The 17,533-nt window shown below is 38.0% G+C and overlaps 1 protein-coding gene and 1 long non-coding RNA gene across 5 annotated transcripts in view; one reads left to right on the forward strand and one right to left on the reverse strand.

Moving 5' to 3' along the window:
- The window catches only part of AUTS2 (activator of transcription and developmental regulator AUTS2), a 1,208,818-nt gene that overhangs the window by 574,422 nt on the left and 616,863 nt on the right, over positions 1–17,533 (reverse strand). The window lies entirely within an intron of this gene.
- LOC129638192 (uncharacterized) lies at positions 3,977–9,404 on the forward strand. Its single transcript, XR_008707722.1, has 2 exons — positions 3,977–4,144; positions 9,171–9,404. It is a non-coding gene; the product is annotated as an uncharacterized LOC129638192 (long non-coding RNA).

Here is a 17,533-nt window from a genome sequence, read left to right on the forward strand (position 1 = left end):
CCACTCCTGCATACGACACACTGATGTGAGTTCCATAAGCTCCAACCAGCTGTGTATGTCACATGCTCTCTCAACACACAGGCTTTTCTGCCCCAAATTAGTGGCACAATAAACCTTCATAATCAGTGGGTTTAGAGGAAAGCCCTTTACTCAGTAATGTTAGGAAATGATTCTTTAACGTGAATATTTTCTGCAAGCACAAGGGCGGAAAACCGCACTTCCACTTTCCCACTCCTGGTCCATTGGAATCTGCCCATCACTCTGAGGATGTGAGGTCCCCTGGTGAGGGGCAGTGAGGAGATTCACAATCTCTGTGCCTTGTTTCTCACAAACAATACAAGCACCACAAGATTTACAAGAAGGAGGCTCATGTTTAAGACCTTTAACAAAACAACGTTCAAAGGACCAACCTTCACAAGATCCAGCAATGAAATGTAATTCTTTTTTAAATTTTATTTGTTTTAATTGAAAGGTAATTACTTTACAATATTGTGATGGTTTTTGCCATACATCAACATGAATCAGTCACAGGTATACTGAGTCTGAGTTGCTGAGCGAGGGCACAAGGTTATATCTAAAGAGAGGGCTGACTTTATGCTTGGAGAGTGAAAGAGAGCAAGATACAGGCTGTTTCGTCATCTGTAAAATGTAAACAAAATACCACAGGACTGTTAAGAACAGCAAATGAAGAAAATACATAAAAAAAGCAACTGGCACAATACCTGGTACACATGTAAGCAAGCATTGAATGTTTCCAGGAATACTAATGTCATATAAGAATATTATTATCATAATTATTAGGTAGAGGAGTGAAAGAGTGTAAAGGATAGATCAGAGATCTTATAGGAAAGAAGAAAACACTGAGACAAAAGAAACGAGAAAGATATCATAGGGACGTAAATGGAAAGGTTAACAACATTCAAGAAATACCAATCCTAGAAAAAGAAATAATCCCCAAAGCTTAAAAGTTCTGACATGTGCTCTACCCATCTAGTATACATTGTGAGATCTAAATAAAATAATACATAATATAAAATTAACATGCTACCTATTAATATATACTGAAGGAATGATGCTAAAGCTGCAACTCGAGTACTTTGGCCACCTCATGCGAAGAGTTGACTCATTGGAAAAGACTGTGATGCTGGGAGGGACTGGGGGCAGGAGGAGAAGGGGATGACAGAGGATGAGATGGCTGGATGACATCACCGACTCGATGGACGTGAGTCTGAGTGAAGTCCGGGAGTTGGTGATGGACTGGGAGGCCTGGCATGCTGCGATTCATGGGGTTGCAAAGAGTCGGATACGACTGAGCGACTGAACTGACTGACTGACTGACTGGCACTATGATAACAACTAAAATGTCAGGAAAGCACAACATACTGAAAACACACATGTCCATGGTTTCTGATCCACAAATGTGAGTTAAATGTCCGGCTAGAATTTCTAACAATAAAACCATGGCATCACATGATGGAATTCAGCTGTGGTGATTACAGACCATGAACTACAGTTTATCTTTTTCTGTGAATACTACAAAATGACAACTGTTGCCTACTCTGCTTGTGATCAAACTTTTGAGTAAGTTTGAACCACGGTCCCATTCTATCAGATAATAAGCAGTAGATGCTAAACAAATGTCCCCCTGTAGTAAAGCCTGTGCTTCTGAGTGTGCTCAGCTGTATTTCTTTGAGACCATATGTGCTGCAGCCCGCCAGGCTCCTCTGTCCAAGGGTTTTTTTCCCAGCAAGAATACTGGAGCAGGTTGCCATTTCGTCCTCCAGGGGATCTTGAGATTCTTTACCACTGAGCCACTGGGGAAGACCTATAGTATAGCTAATACTGGGTTGTCATTGCCTTCTCTGAATATGGGGCTATAAGGCACTCATTTTCATGCCTGATTTGCTAGCTCAAGCCTGCTGCATACGAAGTCCCTGTCCTGGGCCTCAAAGGGAAAATCAGCCATGGTGACCCTTGTGGTCTTCTCTCCGAAGTCTAAAACTTGATTAGGGCCCTGAAGGAACTGTTTCAACATCAAAAAGGACAGAAAGGGAAGTCCACCAAAAATTAGACCTTCGTTTGACTGTGAAAGCAGAGATGAAAAGAACACTGCTGTTGATGAAAAAATATACATCACATAAAAGCCAAGGGACTAAGTCAAACTGGAAAACTTTATCTGACTGCAATTCCCTCTTTAAACTCGGCAGAGCCAGAGTCACAGTCACAGTTATGCAAGGTCCATTAAGCAGCTGTCTCCCCTCCTCTTCTCCTTCTGTCCTTCACAGCTCGCGTTACCCATCCCAGTTTCAACCGCTTTCGAGAAGAAAAACCACCATCAAGATAAAAGCCCACAATTCCTATACCTCACAACCGTAATACCCATTTCCTCAGGCAAAAACATTTCCAAGCAAGCCCAGGACACAGAGACTATGGTGTGTACTTGTACCAACATACATGCATATATTCTTGCAGACATGGGAGGGAACATAGGAAAGAGGTAGAAAAGCAGTAACACCAAAGAGTCTTATAAAAAAAGGTCCAATTCTTTAAGTTCAATGTAGAAGGTCACAGGGCCTCTGTCATCTCTAAGAATAAAATTTTTTCTAACCCAGTACACAATATGTAAAAAATATAGATATTTTATAGAGACCACTAATTCCTGCTTTTGTGTATGAAAAAAATAAACACTACTGATAATGTTATGGAACATGTAAAGGAGCACAAAAAGTAACAAATTCTGTTTAACCTTGACCTAGTTAAATACTTTAAAGAAAACTCAGAACTAGAATTTTTTTTAAATTTGCAAATGAATATTAATGAGCACCAACTGCCACTTGTGTTGTCATTATTAATTATTAAATATAGGCCTTTGATAAAAGAAATGCAAATAAGTTTAATGTACATCCACCTAAAATGTTATACAAATATTAGTGATACCTGTGATGACAATGACAGAAACAAGAAAAAAACACTCAATATAATGATAACTTTTGAAAAAGAAAAACAGGCAAGAGCCCAAATTACATATTCATTATTTTACTTGGCCATATTAAAATTATACACATCCATGTTCATAAAAACGCATATAGAAGAATACTCTTTGCAGCTTTATTAATAATAACTCCACAGTGGAAATAACCCAAAGTGTTATTTGCTTAGTCGTGTCCAACTTTTTGTGACCCTATGGACTACATAGCCCACCAGGCTCCTCTGTCCATGGGATTTCCCCGGCAAGAATACTGGAGTGGGTAGCAATTTTCTTCTCCAGGGGATCTTCCTGACCCAGGGATCAAACCTGGGTCTCCTGCATTGCAGGCAGATCCTTTACCATCTGAGGCACCAGAGAAGCCCATAGAAATAACCCAAAGGGTCCACCAATAAGAAAAGTGTTACACATATAAATAAAATATTACACGGCAATTAAAAAATAACAAATCCCTGCTACATCTAAAAACAAGGATGAATCTCAGAAACTATTACATAGAATGAAAGTGTAACAGGAAAGAACCTTCTGTAGTCCTATTACAAGTTAATCACTAAAGGGATGTTGCTGGTAAATTGTATATAACGGCCCATCTCTGGGAACCCTGCCTTCCAGGTAATGAGCATTAAGCTAAGATACCTTTGTTTAGCTCACAGGAAACATCCTGACCAGGCCCACCTGTGAATGTCAGCAGGGAGGAAGAAATTAACAAATCCCCTCTGGAGGTTGATGGGAACCAGGAAGGGCTTGACTTTTCTCCCTCCCCTTTTAGTATAAAAGCAGCCTGAATTGTAACTCAGGCAAGATAGTTCTTACGCGAGCTGGGAGGCCTTCCACCGTTTTCTTGGTTTGCTAGTTTTCCCAAATAAAGTAGTTATTCCTTCCTTCAACAACTCTTCTCTGGATTTATTGGCCTGTTGTGCACTAAGCAGTAAGAGCACGGACTTGGTAACAGATTTCACTGGGCCAGTCAAGGAGCCTTGCTGCTTGTGGCCAGCCTACCCCGGTTGCAGGATTCTCAAGTCAGGCCTTAGCAGCAGCACCAGGGACCACTTGTCCTGAGCATCTGCCCTTCAAAGTTCCCAAAAGAGGCCCTGCTGCTCTGCAGCACTTGACAGTTGGAACCAGAAATCAACAAGCCACTGGGCTCCATGCAGTAAGGTAAGGCATTCTGGTGTGTTCAGCCAGAAACTTTATTTCCTTTCTGTCCGGGGCTTTTTCTCTGGAATAAGCCAATTTGTTTTGTATTTAAGTGGGGCACCACGTTGGAGAGAGGAAGAGTTGTTGGACTCTTCCCACAGGCTTGTGAAGCAGTTTGTTTCTTTGGATGCACACATTTGTGTGTGTCATTTGTGTTTAAACGACGGCCCTAATGAAACCTATCTACAAAACAGAACCAGACTCACAGACACAGGGAACAGGCTTGTGGTTGCCAAGGGGGAGGGCGATGGAAGAGGGATAGACTGGGAGTTTGGGATTAGCAGGTGCAAACTAGTATATGGAGAATGGATAAAGAACCGAAGTTCTACTGTATTACACAGGGTTGTTTTGTTGCTGTTCAGTAGCTAAGTCGTGTCCAACTCTTTGTGATCCCACGGACTGTAGCCGATCAGGCTCCTCTGTTCTCCAGGTAAGAATACTGGAGCAGGTTGCCATTACCTTCTCCAGTGGATCTTTCTGGATCAGGGATTGAACCCGAATTTCCTGCACTGGCAGGCGGATTCTTTACTGCTGAGTCACCAGGAAAATCACGTAACACAGGGAACTATATTCAATATTCTGTGATAAACTATAATGGAAAAGAAAATTAAGAGTGTGTATATATATTATATATATATAACTGAATTGCTTTGCTGTACATAAGAAATGAACACAACATAGTAAATCAACTATACTTCAATAAAAAACAAAGAATTTTGAAAGGAAAAAAAAAATGGGAAGGTTTCAACTATCTCTAAAGAAAGTCCTCTGAGACACATTTTGGATAAAAGATCTGCCTACAGCTATGAACCCCTGGGTGAGAGGAAAATAGTATTTTATTATAATGATGTGTGGCCACAGTACCTGTTAGGATCTCCAGGAGGGGTTTAGGCAGGGTTATCCTGGGTCCCTGTGCACGATGTACTGCTACCCTTGTTGTGTTAACTACGTCATTTATGGTCTCCTGTGACACTGGTGTAAGTAAAACCTCAAGACCACAACTTTAAGTTTATTTAAGATTCTGATAGTTCTTCTTTTTTTTTTTTCGTTTGTTTCATTTTGTTTGGTACTGTTTATACATTAACAGCCGAGTCAGTTTTGCGATACTTAAAACTTCTACTGATGTCAAAGGGAGGAAAGGCGCCAGGGGGAAAAAAAAACCTGTCTATTCCGGACTTAGAGTGGGACATTCTGAGGAAGAACAGAAAGGTCCCTCTTGGTTCCTAAGATGACCAAAAGCTACAAATAGAAGTGCTCTTTCTAGAAATATTAGTAAAAATGGTTTAGCCATTTGGACAGGTGACCCTGACTTGTCCCATCTGCCGGAAACCCAATGTGAATCCAACCTCTTTTGTAACTTACGGGTTTTACATTGTTGTACCTGATTCATGTTTAAAATTTTGGAATGGGAACTAGGAGGTATCTGTGTCAGTGTGTTTGTACATGTGTTATAGATGTCTGACACTGCCAGAATTAATTTGTAAAACAGTTCTATGTAACTGGCTTAAAGGAAATTAAGTGCTTATATAAATACTGAAATTAAAAAAATCCGTCCAGAATGAGTTTCAGGTTCACAAGATCTAGGAAATATTTAGTATTGAATTAATATCTCATATTAGACTTAGCTTAAGCTTGTTGGTTGAGACAGATGTCTTGAGTCATCAGATATAACACTTTTATTATACCTGCTTTTAAAATCAAATATGACCTTAGTTGTGTTACAAAGTTTGTCAGCAAGAAAAAAAAACATGGACAGTGCTTTTAAGTCAATGAAATAGAGGTAAATAAGTAAACAGTTGTGGGTAAACTCTATAGGAACATTGTTTTGGGAATGCCTATCTACAACAGTCTCTCCAGACTTTTGTACTTGAAACTAAGTTCTAAGACAGGACTGAACTTAATTAAGAAAACAAATCTTACAGGTAAAGTGATACAAAACCTGAATTTGGTTCTCTAAAAAGACAAAAGTTTTCTTAAAATATTGAACTGCTTTCAGTAATTGTGAGTTTCTTGAAGTGATTTGAATTTGCCATTGATCTTTTATCACTTTAAAATTTTTAAGTTTTTTTGATATTTTTGACAAACTTCCCAAAGATCAAGTTCTTAGTGAGGTTTATTTGACATCTGGTTAACGTTGGGCTTTTCCACAAGGTCTCTGGACCATCTCAAATTACTTCTCTCTCCATCTCAGAGAGAGGAATTAAAGTAACTGGGCTTATCTGGTGTGTTGAACTCATTATTAAAATGAGTGGTGAGAAAACTTAGATTGCATCATATGGGTGAAAGTTAATATACATATTCTAGAAGTCATATGGAACGCCCCAAATCCTGGTATCCTGATAAATAATATCAGTCATAATTTTAGTAATTATCTTAATTTGTCATAGCAGTAATCAAGCTTCTGTTCAACGGCACTGTAATCCCAGTTGGTTGATGCCAAAGCAAAAAGGCACCCTTTTAACAGTGAGATGAGTAGTTGCTATCTGTGGTGTTACAATGGCTTTTGAATGATTCTGCAGCTATTTTTGTGAAGAAGCAGGGAAGAAAGAAATCCTTCATGTGAAACACTTGTACTATGATCAGGGAAAATAATACAAGGAAAGGAGAGTGAGGACATGTTGCTTCAAACCTTAACTCCGCTGGCTGAGCTAGCTGTCCCAGCCGTTGTGATGGTTACACCAACGTGTCCACCCCTTCTATTAATACTGCCTTCTGTTCCTATCCAGCCTTGGTTCCTGGCCCTGGGATTTAGGGATCAATTAGAAAATCCTGTGTTAGTTTCTGGGGCACAGGAAATGTGTCTGGTATCATTATCTAAGACCTGACAGGGCATCCAGTTGGAGCCAGGAGCCACTTCTGAAACAGGGCAATTTTCCTTAAGCCATTATCTTGTAGGGTCCTAAATGCAAACACCCAACCAGCAGTGCTTCTCAGACTTGCTTAATTGGAAGGATCACAACCCTCCTTATAGGGAGGATTCCATACACTGAAGCCCACTTGGCAGCAGCGATAGCTGAATCAACTGGGAGCCCAGTGAGGGACGAAGGCCCTAACTAGAGTACTACTTAGTGCATCCTGGCAGGGCTTTGAAAGAGGAAACCAAAGCAAAAGTTTTGAACAAAATTTTAAAAATTCAACAGAACAAATTAAGACCTCTCTGAATTTCTGGAAAGGGTTTATCAGGCCTACGGACATCATAATAATGCAGATCCCGAGGCCCTTGACAATAGTAGAATGGTAAATTTGACCTTCTGTGGCAAAGTGCCTCAGATACCAGAAAAAAGGACAAACACTAGATGGTGTATTTGGAATGAACCCTTCTCAACTGGTAGATGTTGCTTTTAAAGTGTTCTATAGGGAACAACAATAGGAGAAGATACAAAATGAAAACACCACTTCTTTGGCAGTGGCACTGGATTCCCGGAAGGGGAGAGAATAACGTGCTTACTGTAAGGTAGAGAAACATGGAAAAACAGCCCTAGGCTAAAACAGAAGAACAATAAAAGACAAGTCTCTTATAGTAAAGAGAGGAACACCGATGAAGAGGCCCAGGGGGTCTTCAGATGCTTAGTTCCACACAGGAGCCTCAGGTAAAACCGACACTGGGGAACGAGGGGTTAATTTTGTGATAGACCTCACCCTGAAGTTTTTCACCAGAATAGCCTGATATAAGATCCCACCAGAACACGCTTTAAGTCTACAGATGGCGTGCATGAAAACCCCAGACAAGGAAACAGAGTTCTTTCCTTCAAGGTCTTAAAAACAAGCCAAAGACTGCTGTCAAACCTCCCCAGGTAAGGACCGAACACAGGAACCTGCCCCACAGAGGACTGAAACAGACTACTCAAATGCCCTGAAGAGTAATGAATTTCAGGTAACTTGCTAGTGTTTCTGTGGACACTTGATCAAGATAGTGCTCAGTGCGCAGTCACTAAGCCATGTCCGACTCTTTTGCCACCCATGGACGGAAGCCCACAGGCTCCTCTGTCCATGGAATTTTCCAAGCAAGAATACTGGAGTGGGTTTCCATTCCCTGCTCCAGGAGATCTTGACCCAGGGATCGAATCTTTCGTGACTCTTGCACTGGCAGGTGGATTCTTTAACCAACACCCCACCTGGGAAGCCCTTTTTCAGGATGGGTGGAAGCATATCCAAACTGGACAGGAAATCGCTGAAGTGGTTCAAGTCCTTCTTAGGGAAATTATCCCCTAATTTGGATTAAGGTGTTAAAACTACACTGATCTGGAGACCACAATCAACAGGAAAAACCAAGAAAATGAATCTTACATTAAAAAAAAAGTCACTAAAATGTTATCAACAGACTAGTTTGGGATGAGGCATTGCCAGCTGCCCTGCTACAAATCAGTGGTTCCCAGAAGCAGGCTTAAATTAAGCCCCTTCACAACACTGACGGCCATTCCAGGTGTCTGCCCAGGCAGTAGCATCTGTAAGTGCTAGAAGACCTAACAGTTGCCAATTACATTAAAACTTTGGGCACTATGCTGTTCATGAGTTTGTCTCTAACAGGTCTGCCTATCCAACTGAAGTAGACAGTATTAATAATTCTACTGTGGCTGGAGAAGGGGCAACCAATCGGTTTAATTTTGAACAAACAGCACAGGAATTCAGTATATGAGTTGGGAACTGGAACCAAAACCCCAAGTTCAATTATGACTCAGACAACACACTAAGAGGTTTCACTGGGTTCAAATAGCTGTAGCTAAAAAAAGGACTGACTGAAGATTCTAAGGAACACTTCATCATCGCCCGTTCAGCAGGAAATAGCCAGAGTGATCTTCGTTCCTTTTGCCACAAGATTGTGAAGTGGGCATTGATAGTAGGGGATTATAATAGGACAGAACCTTTTGTAGTCGTAATTACAAGTTAATCACTAAAGGGATGTTGCCGGTAAATTATATATAATGGCCCATCTCTGGGAACCCTGCCTTCCAGGTAATGAGCATTAAGCTAAGATACCTTTGTTTAGCTCATAGGAAACATCCTGACCAGGCCCACCTGTGAATGTCAGCAGGGAGAAGAAATTAACACATCCCCTCTGGAGGCTGATGGGAACCAGAAAGTGTCTGACTTTACTCCCTCTCCTTTTGGTATAAGAGAAGGCTGAATTCTGATTCTGGCAAGGTGGTTTTTTGGGCCTAAGTCTACTATCTTCTCAGTTTGGTAGCTTTCTGAATAAAGTAGCTATTTCTTGCCTCAACAACTCATCTCTCAATTTATTGGTCTGTACTGTGGCAAGAGTATGAATCTGGACTCTAAGAAACCAGAAACTGAAAAATGGTAAAATATCGTAAAATTTCATTCATATGAAGTTTAACGATAGAAAAAGTTAATCTAAGATGACAGAAGTGATTAACTCTGGAACCGGCATAGAAATTAGGAAGGGAACCCTAAGGGGTGCTGGACATGTTCTATATTTTAATCAGGGTGGTGATGAGAAGGGTGTTTTTATGCAATAAGCTGTTGAGCTATATTTTTGAAATTAGTGTCTTACCTCATTTGGGCTCTATCATAAAACATCACAGACCAAGTGGTCTATGACACCAAAACTATATTGCCCATAGTTATGGAAGTGGGAAGTTCAAGATCAGGCTGCCAGCACAGTTGGTTTGTATGGCTTTTTTTCCAGTTTACAGACTCCTGGCTTCTCATTGTCCCTTCAACACGGGGAAAGAGGCAAGGGAGCTCTGTGGTATCTTTTTTAAGAGTATTAATTTCATTCACCAGAGTTCCATCCTCATGACCTACCCACCTCCAAAAGGCCTTACCCCTTAATACCATCACACTGGGCATTAGAATGCCTATTTAACTTCTGGGGGTACAAACATTCAGATGATAGCAATTAGTGTATTTTGTAGTATACAGGTTTTTAAATAACAAAAACCCCCAGAAAATAAAACTTTGGAATGGATGAATGACCAATGTGTCAAACCCACAACATAAAAATAAACAATAAAATTTGACAAAATCGTCAAAAACAACCTTTTAAGGGCACTGAAAATGGACCAAAGGCATAGAACAAATTGAGAGGTTTTATTCAAGAAAAGCTGCTGAATCCTATTAAGAATAGTGGGAGTCTGTAGATTTTAGCTTGGCACTAAAATCTTGGGCACTCCCATGCCTATTCCCTCCCCAGTTCCACAGAGCAAAAGTGCTGTTGAGGTGGGCAAGCTGTGAGGATCAAAGCTGTGCTTATTCAGGACCGATTTTATTTGGAGCAGAACATGGAAAACTCCATGCCTAGGGGTGTTAACAACAAAAGTGATCCTGATGGCAAACAAACAGGGAAGGACAACACTGCAGCTAGCCTGAAATCCCGCGACTGATGAAAGTGAACAAACCTGCAGGCCAGCCGGAAAATTAATAGGGAGATCCAGGGGATGAAAGTGGGTCTTGACATCATCCTACTCATCTCTTAATGGTAGGGAAGGCCGTTCAGACTCACAAAGCTGTGCGTACCCTCAGGAGAGCCTGGATAAAGCCCTAGCAAGATACTTCTTCCTGTTGAGCATGAAACCTTACAAACACACAAAGCAAAATTTATGACAGTCCTGTAAACTGGTTGGGCTGATTCATTCTCCAAGTCATACACAGAATCTTCAGAAAAAGCTGGGAGCCAAAAGTTAGTGCCTCAGAGTGCTCAAACGACCTCAGATCAGTGTTTGGTTAAACACTAACCTATTTTTGACCCAGGGGAGATTCCTAGGAAGCTAGACTTAAATACATAAGCTGGAGGGGTTGCGGCTGGGGGGGGGTAGGGCAGGGGAGGGGGGCAGGGGTGTAGGAAGACAAAGTAGAGATATCAGTGGCCACACATTATAGAAGAAATATGCTCCACAGCATTAGTCTAGGAAACTAACAATATTTTTTAAAAACCAGAACCACCACCTTAGAGGTGTGAAGGATATGGATCTGAATAGAGCTGCTATGATGTATTCCCTAAAATGTGTAATTTTTCAAAAAATTATGAAGCACGCAAAAAAATTAAAATTGGCCCATAAACAAGAAAAAAAACAGTTAAAAGAAATGATCACTATCGGGGCACAGATGTTGGACTTAGCAGATAAGGGCTTCAAAGCACCTATTATAAATATGCTCAAAAACTTATAGAATAAAGTATGACATCATGATTCACTAAATATGGAGTATCAATAGAGAGACAGGAATCACAAAAAAGAATCAAAGCTCATTAAAATGAAAGAAAATGTCAACAGACAGTAACTTAAATTCACATGAAGAAATAACGCTGGAAAAGGTAATTATGTAGGTAACTGAAAGAGACTGTGTAAGTATAGTTTTTGTATTTCCTTAAACAATTTAAAAGAACTGTATATAACAATAAATATAGAATGATATTGCAGGTCATATAACATATGAACATGTAATATAATAATAATAATGATATACTAATAATGGTACAAAGGAAGAGGGGAGGTGATGGAGTTGCAGTGGAGCAAAGAAATGATACCAGCAATAACTCAACCACACAGGAAGAAATGAAGAATAATGAAAATAGTAAACAAATGGGTTTATATATGGGCTTCCCTGGGGCTCAGATGGTAAAGAATCTGCCTACAATGCAGAAGACAAGGGTTTGATCCCTGGGTCAGGAAGATCCCCTGGAGAAGGGAATGGCCACCCACTTCAGTATTCTTGCCTGGAGAATTCCATGGACAGAGTAGCCTGGCAGGCTACGGTTCATAAGGTCATTATAGTCCCTAGGGTAACAAAGAATCAGACACGACTAAGCAGTTAACACTTAGAGGTTTATACACACACACACACACGCACATATAGGTATGTATGCTTCCTCCTTTCAGTCTTAACTTTATAAAACATAGATTGTATAAACCAGTAATTAGAACCTTTCAGTCTTAACTTTATAAAACATAGATTGTATACACCAGTAATTAGAACCCTTCAGTCTTAACTTTATAAAACATAGATTGTATAAACCAGTAATTAGAACACTGCATTGTTGGGTTTACAAGTTTTATATATACAATGTATATGATAGTAGTAGCACAAAGCAGGGTGACAGGGATCTGTACTGAAGTAAAGTTTGTATATATCGCTACAATAAAGTTAGTGCTAAACTAAAATAAATTACAAGGTATGATACATATTTGGAACACATGTATACCTGTGGCGGATTCATTTCGATATTTGGCAAAACTAATACAATATTGTAAAGTTTTAAAATAAAATAAAATTAAAAAAAAAGCATAAAATAAAACACATAATTGTAAGAAAAGAAAATGGGGAAAAAAGGAATGAAAACCATCTCTAGAATAAATATTTGATTATAAAAAAAAATGCTAGGGCAAAAACTTGGAGAATTATATAGTGAAAACAAGCAAAAATTAAAATGATATGCTAAAAACATTTTTTAATACAAAGCAGATAGTAAAGAAAGAACAATGGAGAAAAATATCAAAATGGATACATAAATCTAACCATATCTGTCATAACATTAAATATGAATGGATTAAAATCTCAACTAAAAGGTAGACTGCATTTTAAAAAATGCAAGCAGATGGGACCTGTGAGAGGCACACGTTAGATTCAAATACAAACTGAAAGAAAAATAATTTAAAAATAAATACAAAGCAAGCAATAAACATATAAGAACTGGAGAGAGTATATACTATCAGAAAAAAACAGTTTAAATCAAAAGATTTACTCGAGACAAAGGGAGTCATTTTATGCTGATGAGTCAGTCCATCAAGACAATAAACCATTTATATACATATACACATGCAACAATGGAGCCACAAAATACATGGGGCAAAAACGGACAGAACTGTGTGGAGAAACTGACAACTCAGCAATGACAGCTGGTGCTTTCAATACAGCAGAACAGCAGAGAGAAAAATCAATAACTGACCTGATAAATATAGAACACACTACTCAAAAAAAGTACGTTATTTTTAAGCACAAAAATACATTAACCAAATTAGATCATATGTGAAGGCCATAGAATAAGTATCAATAAATTTAAAAGGATTTAAATCACAAAAATTGTATTTTCTGTATTTCTAATTAAATTAGAAATCAAAACAAAAGAAAATCTGGGAAATCCATGGATACTTTGAAAGAACTCAACATACTTATAAATATCCCATTAGTCAGAAAAGTTCTCACACAAAATTTTAAAATATTTTGAACTGAATGAAAATAAACCTACAATATATTTAGATTTATAGGCTTAGCTAAAGTGATATAAATACTTATGCTAGAAAAAAAATATCAAACCAATAACAGAAGCTTCCATCTTATAAAAACTAGAGCATGAGCACTGAAAGTGAAGTTATATTCTAATATAGAGACTGTGGTGATTGTTACAATGTAAGCTTATTAAAACTCATTTAATTATATATTTAACATGGGTTTATTTTATACATTATACTTCAACAGTGTGTTTTAAAAATAAGTTTATGTACCTTGTTTTATGTCCTTGGATATGTTCCAGTATTTCTTGGTTTATAGTGTATGGGAACATGAATTATCTCTTGGTTTATAGTACATGGAAACATGAATTGCTTCTCGGTTTATAGTCTATGGGAACTTGAATAGAATTTGTATCCTGCTGTTATGTGAAAATTGTACAAATCTTAATTATGTTGAATTGGTTCATAGTGCTTTCAGTTCTATTATGTCCTTCTACTTTCCTGTCTATTCATCTATTAATTTTTGAGTTTGATATTAAAACTCCAACTAAAAATCTTAATTGCTGCTGCTGCTAAGTCGCTTCAGTCGTGTCCAACTCTGTGAGACCCCAGAGACAGCAGCCCACCAGGCTCCCCCGTCCCTGGGATTCTCCAGGCAAGAACACTGGAGTGGGCTGCCATTTCCTTCTCCAAAATCTTAATTAATCTACTCTAAAATAATTGTAATATATAGTGGAACTATATGTAACTTTTTTCTATATTTTCCAAGTCTCCTGCAAATGTGTCACCATACTTTCACAATTTAAAAATAAAGAAGATTCCCTAAAAAAAAAATTAAGTAACAAGAATATACTGAATAGCACAGGGAATTACACCCATTGGCTTAAAATACCTTTTAAAGAAGTATAATCTGCAAAAAATACTGAGTGATAATGCTGTATACCTGAAACAAATATAATATTATAAATCAGCTATAAATATATTAAAAAATAGTACATGTAAAAATGACTATAAAGAAATAAGCCAAAAAAATGTCATTATGTTAAAATGGTATGGGTATTTTTTTCTACATTCTACTTATTTTTATTAAAAAAGAATCATTATAATTGTTAAAATTAAAAATAAGCATTAAGTTTCCACTTTTTATGTGCATTGGAGATGGCATTAAAATGTATTAAAGGGATCTATAGACAGCCTCTAACTTCCTGCTTGAAGGTAAGAATGAAATTAATTCTCAAGAAATAAGATTTTAATATAGACTAGAGTCCATTGGACTGCAAGGAGATCCAACCAGTCCATCCTAAAGGAGATCAGTCCTGGGTGTTCACTGCAAGGACTGATGCTAAAGCCAAAACTCCAGTACCTTGGTCACCTCATTTGAAGAGCTGACTCACTGGAAAAGACCCTGATGCTGGGAGGGATTGGGGGCAGGAGGAGAAGGGGATGACAGAGGATGATATGGCTGGATGGCATCACCAACTCGATGCACATGGATGTGAGTGAACTCCGGGAGTTGGTGATGGACAGGAAGGCCTGGCGTGCTGCGATTCATGGGGTCGCAAAGAGTCGGACACGACTGAGTGACTGAACTGAACTGAACTGATTCTTAAATACCCTAATGGAGATAAAAATCCCAGGTAACAACCCCAACTCCTTTTGGCTTTCCTCACTTAAGAGGCTCCTTGAAGCACCTATTCATTTTAGAAGTTTCTTCCTGATATCTAATGCCATCACCTTTGACATAACTTCAATTCATTTCAATACAATGGATATTCTGAGATATGTGTTTACATCCTAGTTCTATCACTGACAACACAAGGCAACTCTTCATCTGTACAATGGGGGAAAATGATATTTTGCAAGGAAATGATATAATACATAAAACATGCTCAGACTAGTATCCAGGATATAGTAAACATTCCCTACGCCTTATTATGAAAAAACAAAATTGGTAAAATTCCTCTGAAGAAAAGAAATGACAGCAGGGTAATTGATCCCAGTTATCCAAGTCTGTGTTCCTCCTTGAAAGGAGTTCGGTTAATTGAAGTGAACTGGATGCAGAAGAAAGGATATTAAGGAAATAATCTATGACATGTAATTGCTAAAAGGGGTGAGGCTGCCTCTACGGGATTCAGTTCCACATTGAACAATAGCTTATACTTGTACAAGCAACAGAATCGCTTTTAATAGATGACATAAATGTTCAGCCATGTCATGGATGAATAGACATTAACGTGTTCAATTGAATAAACTGGTTGCTTTGCTTTGATTAGTCCTACTTGAGTTAATTAAAATATTTTCATTTTTTCTGGTATTCATAGCTCTCTGAACAGTTTACAGAAGCTAGAGATGGATTTTTAATACTGTTTACCAACTGTAAAGTTTTGATGGACACTTTAATAATGCAATACAACTGCAAAACCTACCACTGGGAGCTATACAAGTCTCAAACCAAATTGAAAAAATGAATTACATGAACACAGCCATTTTATGTTGGCATTAACTTGAGAAAAAGGACCAGAAAAAGTTCAAAATACAGTCATTTTTATCAGTTAAACAGTTTTTCAAGTGTGATGATAATCTTTCTTAAATTGGTGTCTTACATAGTAATAAATGTTTTTGATGTTTTGTGGTTTTCTGGTTGTTGTGTTATCTCAAAAGTGATAATTAGTAAAACTTACAACTACATCTAAACCTCTGTATAAACACTAAAGAATCAACATCTCTCCAAGCAACAACAAGCCCTCAGTTCAACTGCCAGTTGCCTTGTGGAATTTCACAGGGTCTTCACCACCTGAAGAACCAGAGAGGACTATGACCTTGTACAGCAGAAAGCTCCTGAGATATGTGATAAATTTAGTTTTCCTTTGGACTGGATAACCACCCATGGAGAATGCTATAGAAGAGATTCGAGCATTGAACAGAAAACTTCTGGATAAATTTTCAGAAATTTGCAACCTTGAAATCATGTTAGCTTAGTATTTTGGAGGAGACTTCCTAAACTGATTTTTTTAAATTGTTTTGAAGAAAAGGAAGAAGAGATACAGACTGACGATGATATGAAAACAATAAGTGATTTTATTTTTTTCCATTTGCATCTAAACATGTTAAATCCAAAAGGAAACACTGAGTATGAACAGTCCTTAAAAAACTAAAATTAGAGCTGCCTTATGATCCTGCAACCTCAATCCTGGGCATATATCCAGAGAAAATCACAACTTGAAAAGATTTATGCACCCCAGTGTTCACTGCAGCACTGTTAACAACAGTAAGACATGGAAGCAACCCAAATGTCCATCAACAGATGAATAGCTAAAGAAGATGTGGTATATATGTACAATGGAATACTACTCAGCCTTAAAAATAATGACATAATGCCATTTGCAGCAACATGGATGGACCTGGAGATTATCATACTAAGCATAGTATATAGTAAGCTAGACAGAGAAAGACAAACATATCACTCATATGTAGAATCTAAAAAAATGATACAAATGAACTTATTTACAAAAGAGAAACAGACTCACAAACATAGAAAACAAACTTATGGTTACCAAAGGGGAAAGGTGAGGGGAGGGATAAATCAGGAATTTGGGAGTAACATATTATACACTACTATATAAAAATACACAACAAGGACCTACTGGAGGGCAGAGGGAACTACACTCAGTATTTTGCAATAATCTACATGGGAAACGAATCTGAAAAAGAATGTATGTATCACTTTGCTGCACACCTGAAGCTAACACAACACTGGAAATCAGCTATACTTCAATCAAAAAATGAACACATTTAAAAAATGTAAGACATTGGGGAAAAAAGCAAACACTGATTTAATACAATGCTACTCTGGTATTGTACTAAATGCTAGGTAAAATTTATTTTAAAAGGAAGGGATATTCTCTCTTAAATTCAAGACATAACATAGAAGTGGTTTATCAGGGTAAGCTTTAAGTCATTAAATAAGCTTCTTAAAACAAAATGAGTAGAAATGCAGACTTTTGATTAACAGTGAAGATCAAGCCTTTTTAAAGACTAAATACAAGGAATATAAACAACTTCTCAAATGACATTAAATGTTGCATAACTTTTTTCCATAACAAATGCAAATAGAGTTCAATGTTAAATAAGGATGATATATTAACCATGAAAACCAATGATA

Source organism: Bubalus kerabau, chromosome 23 (genome assembly GCF_029407905.1).
Source record: "Bubalus kerabau isolate K-KA32 ecotype Philippines breed swamp buffalo chromosome 23, PCC_UOA_SB_1v2, whole genome shotgun sequence".
In the NCBI taxonomy this organism is placed as follows: domain Eukaryota; kingdom Metazoa; phylum Chordata; class Mammalia; order Artiodactyla; family Bovidae; genus Bubalus; species Bubalus kerabau.